This window comes from Osmerus eperlanus, unplaced genomic scaffold (genome assembly GCF_963692335.1).
Source record: "Osmerus eperlanus unplaced genomic scaffold, fOsmEpe2.1 SCAFFOLD_239, whole genome shotgun sequence".
Classification (NCBI taxonomy): domain Eukaryota; kingdom Metazoa; phylum Chordata; class Actinopteri; order Osmeriformes; family Osmeridae; genus Osmerus; species Osmerus eperlanus.
Window position 1 is genome coordinate 1 of NW_026911243.1, and position 5,000 is coordinate 5,000.

Genomic DNA, 5,000 nt, shown 5'->3' on the forward strand with positions numbered 1-5,000 from the left:
GGGAGCCCAAACAAAACTTTAAACGGACCCACCGAATTGGGGATCATCAATCCTGGGAAAATAACCACACACACCGCTGCCCCCCGTGCCAACTTGAATTTAGAAACCGTCCCCAGCGAAATCCCACGTTCGGGCGCAAAACTGCACGTTTGGAGCCACATTTTGTCTGAAGCTGGAAACCTGCATTCAAAGCTGGGAAAAGGTGCTCATTGACAGGCATCTCCACTTCGGGACCTCGTAGCACCTTCACCCGGGTGGCGTTGGAAAGGTCTGGGCGAGGGGAACACGGGGAGGTCAGGCTCGCCACGCGCACGCGCTTCCTCGCGAAACGGGAGCCCAAACAAAACTTTAAACGGACCCACCGAGCTGGGGACGGCTTTTTCCGGGGAGATAACCGCGCACACCGCTGCCCCCCGTCCCAACTTGAATTTAGAAACCGTCCCCAGCGAAATCCCACGTTCGGGCGCAAAACTGCACGTTTGGAGCCACATTTTGTCTGAAGCTGGAAACCTGCATTCAAAGCTGGGAAAAGGTGCTCATTGACAGGCATCTCCACTTCGGGACCTCGTAGCACCTTCACCCGGGTGGCGTTGGAAAGGTCTGGGCGAGGGGAACACGGGGAGGTCAGGCTCGCCACGCGCACGCGCTTCCTCGCGAAACGGGAGCCCAAACAAAACTTTAAACGGACCCACCGAATTGGGGATCATCAATCCTGGGAAAATAACCACACACACCGCTGCCCCCGTGCCAACTTGAATTTAGAAACCGTCCCCAGCGAAATCCCACGTTCGGGCGCAAAACTGCACGTTTGGAGCCACATTTTGTCTGAAGCTGGAAACCTGCATTCAAAGCTGGGAAAAGGTGCTCATTGACAGGCATCTCCACTTCGGGACCTCGTAGCACCTTCACCCGGGTGGCGTTGGAAAGGTCTGGGCGAGGGGGACACGGGGAGGTCAGGCTCGCCACGCGCACGCGCTTCCCCGCGAAACGGGAGCCCAAACAAAACTTTAAACGGACCCACCGAATTGGGGATCATCAATCCTGGGAAAATAACCACACACACCGCTGCCCCCCGTGCCAACTTGAATTTAGAAACCGTCCCCAGCGAAATCCCACGTTCGGGCGCAAAACTGCACGTTTGGAGCCACATTTTGTCTGAAGCTGGAAACCTGCATTCAAAGCTGGGAAAAGGTGCTCATTGACAGGCATCTCCACTTCGGGACCTCGTAGCACCTTCACCCGGGTGGCGTTGGAAAGGTCTGGGCGAGGGGAACACGGGGAGGTCAGGCTCGCCACGCGCACGCGCTTCCTCGCGAAACGGGAGCCCAAACAAAACTTTAAACGGACCCACCGAGCTGGGGACGGCTTTTTCCGGGGAGATAACCGCGCACACCGCTGCCCCCGTCCCAACTTGAATTTAGAAACCGTCCCCAGCGAAATCCCACGTTCGGGCGCAAAACTGCACGTTTGGAGCCACATTTTGTCTGAAGCTGGAAACCTGCATTCAAAGCTGGGAAAAGGTGCTCATTGACAGGCATCTCCACTTCGGGACCTCGTAGCACCTTCACCCGGGTGGCGTTGGAAAGGTCTGGGCGAGGGGGACACGGGGAGGTCAGGCTCGCCACGCGCACGCGCTTCCCCGCGAAACGGGAGCCCAAACAAAACTTTAAACGGACCCACCGAATTGGGGATCATCAATCCTGGGAAAATAACCACACACACCGCTGCCCCCCGTGCCAACTTGAATTTAGAAACCGTCCCCCAGCGAAATCCCACGTTCGGGCGCAAAACTGCACGTTTGGAGCCACATTTTGTCTGAAGCTGGAAACCTGCATTCAAAGCTGGGAAAAGGTGCTCATTGACAGGCATCTCCACTTCGGGACCTCGTAGCCACCTTCACCCGGGTGGCGTTGGAAAGGTCTGGGCGAGGGGAACACGGGGAGGTCAGGCTCGCCACGCGCACGCGCTTCCTCGCGAAACGGGAGCCCAAACAAAACTTTAAACGGACCCACCGAATTGGGGATCATCAATCCTGGGAAAATAACCACACACACCGCTGCCCCCCGTGCCAACTTGAATTTAGAAACCGTCCCCAGCGAAATCCCACGTTCGGGCGCAAAACTGCACGTTTGGAGCCACATTTTGTCTGAAGCTGGAAACCTGCATTCAAAGCTGGGAAAAGGTGCTCATTGACAGGCATCTCCACTTCGGGACCTCGTAGCACCTTCACCCGGGTGGCGTTGGAAAGGTCTGGGCGAGGGGAACACGGGGAGGTCAGGCTCGCCACGCGCACGCGCTTCCTCGCGAAACGGGAGCCCAAACAAAACTTTAAACGGACCCACCGAGCTGGGGACGGCTTTTTCCGGGGAGATAACCGCGCACACCGCTGCCCCCCCGTCCCAACTTGAATTTAGAAACCGTCCCCAGCGAAATCCACGTTCGGGCGCAAAACTGCACGTTTGGAGCCACATTTTGTCTGAAGCTGGAAACCTGCATTCAAAGCTGGGAAAAGGTGCTCATTGACAGGCATCTCCACTTCGGGACCTCGTAGCACCTTCACCCGGGTGGCGTTGGAAAGGTCTGGGCGAGGGGAACACGGGGAGGTCAGGCTCGCCACGCGCACGCGCTTCCTCGCGAAACGGGAGCCCAAACAAAACTTTAAACGGACCCACCGAATTGGGGATCATCAATCCTGGGAAAATAACCACACACACCGCTGCCCCCCCGTGCCAACTTGAATTTAGAAACCGTCCCCAGCGAAATCCCACGTTCGGGCGCAAAACTGCACGTTTGGAGCCACATTTTGTCTGAAGCTGGAAACCTGCATTCAAAGCTGGGAAAAGGTGCTCATTGACAGGCATCTCCACTTCGGGACCTCGTAGCACCTTCACCCGGGTGGCGTTGGAAAGGTCTGGGCGAGGGGGACACGGGGAGGTCAGGCTCGCCACGCGCACGCGCTTCCCCGCGAAACGGGAGCCCAAACAAAACTTTAAACGGACCCACCGAATTGGGGATCATCAATCCTGGGAAAATAACCACACACACCGCTGCCCCCCGTGCCAACTTGAATTTAGAAACCGTCCCCAGCGAAATCCCACGTTCGGGCGCAAAACTGCACGTTTGGAGCCACATTTTGTCTGAAGCTGGAAACCTGCATTCAAAGCTGGGAAAAGGTGCTCATTGACAGGCATCTCCACTTCGGGACCTCGTAGCACCTTCACCCGGGTGGCGTTGGAAAGGTCTGGGCGAGGGGAACACGGGGAGGTCAGGCTCGCCACGCGCACGCGCTTCCTCGCGAAACGGGAGCCCAAACAAAACTTTAAACGGACCCACCGAGCTGGGGACGGCTTTTTCCGGGGAGATAACCGCGCACACCGCTGCCCCCCGTCCCAACTTGAATTTAGAAACCGTCCCCAGCGAAATCCCACGTTCGGGCGCAAAACTGCACGTTTGGAGCCACATTTTGTCTGAAGCTGGAAACCTGCATTCAAAGCTGGGAAAAGGTGCTCATTGACAGGCATCTCCACTTCGGGACCTCGTAGCACCTTCACCCGGGTGGCGTTGGAAAGGTCTGGGCGAGGGGGACACGGGGAGGTCAGGCTCGCCACGCGCACGCGCTTCCCCGCGAAACGGGAGCCCAAACAAAACTTTAAACGGACCCACCGAATTGGGGATCATCAATCCTGGGAAAATAACCACACACACCGCTGCCCCCCGTGCCAACTTGAATTTAGAAACCGTCCCCAGCGAAATCCCACGTTCGGGCGCAAAACTGCACGTTTGGAGCCACATTTTGTCTGAAGCTGGAAACCTGCATTCAAAGCTGGGAAAAGGTGCTCATTGACAGGCATCTCCACTTCGGGACCTCGTAGCACCTTCACCCGGGTGGCGTTGGAAAGGTCTGGGCGAGGGGAACACGGGGAGGTCAGGCTCGCCACGCGCACGCGCTTCCTCGCGAAACGGGAGCCCAAACAAAACTTTAAACGGACCCACCGAGCTGGGGACGGCTTTTTCCGGGGAGATAACCGCGCACACCGCTGCCCCCCGTCCCAACTTGAATTTAGAAACCGTCCCCAGCGAAATCCCACGTTCGGGCGCAAACTGCACGTTTGGAGCCACATTTTGTCTGAAGCTGGAAACCTGCATTCAAAGCTGGGAAAAGGTGCTCATTGACAGGCATCTCCACTTCGGGACCTCGTAGCACCTTCACCCGGGTGGCGTTGGAAAGGTCTGGGCGAGGGGGACACGGGGAGGTCAGGCTCGCCACGCGCACGCGCTTCCCCGCGAAACGGGAGCCCAAACAAAACTTTAAACGGACCCACCGAGCTGGGGATCATCAATCCTGGGAAAATAACCGCGCACACCGCTGCCCCCCGTGCCAACTTGAATTTAGAAACCGTCCCCAGCGAAATCCCACGTTCGGGCGAATAACTGTGAATTTTAAGCCCCCGTTTCTCTCAAGCTGGAAACGTGCATTCAAAGCTGGGAACAAGGGCTTCATGTACAGGCATCCCCACTTAGGAACCTCGTAGCACCTTCACCCAGGGCTCGTTGGATAGGTATGCCCGAGGGGAACACGGGCACATCGAGACCCGCGGCCGCACGCGCATTTCCCCGACGCTGCGAGCGAAACAACATTTCAAACACGCCTACCGAAATGGGGACACTTTTTTCGGGGAAAATAACCGCACACACCGCTGCCCCTTGCCCTCACTTGAAGAACAAAACCATCCCCAGCAAAATCACACTTTCGGGCGCCAAACGGTGCATTTCACACCCACAAAATACTCAACAAGTCAAACACACTCTCACACTGCAAAATTTGGGAGCCCCGGGGAACAACACTACACTCTTGGCCTCCCGGGGAACAGCACTCCCAGGGCGGCAAGCACACCTCCGGGGAGGACCCCCCTGCACTACCTGATCACCGTGGGGCCCTGTGCACCCACTCTTAAGCACCCCCCCTGTGTTAAAACCAAAATAACCCCACTTTAAGAAGT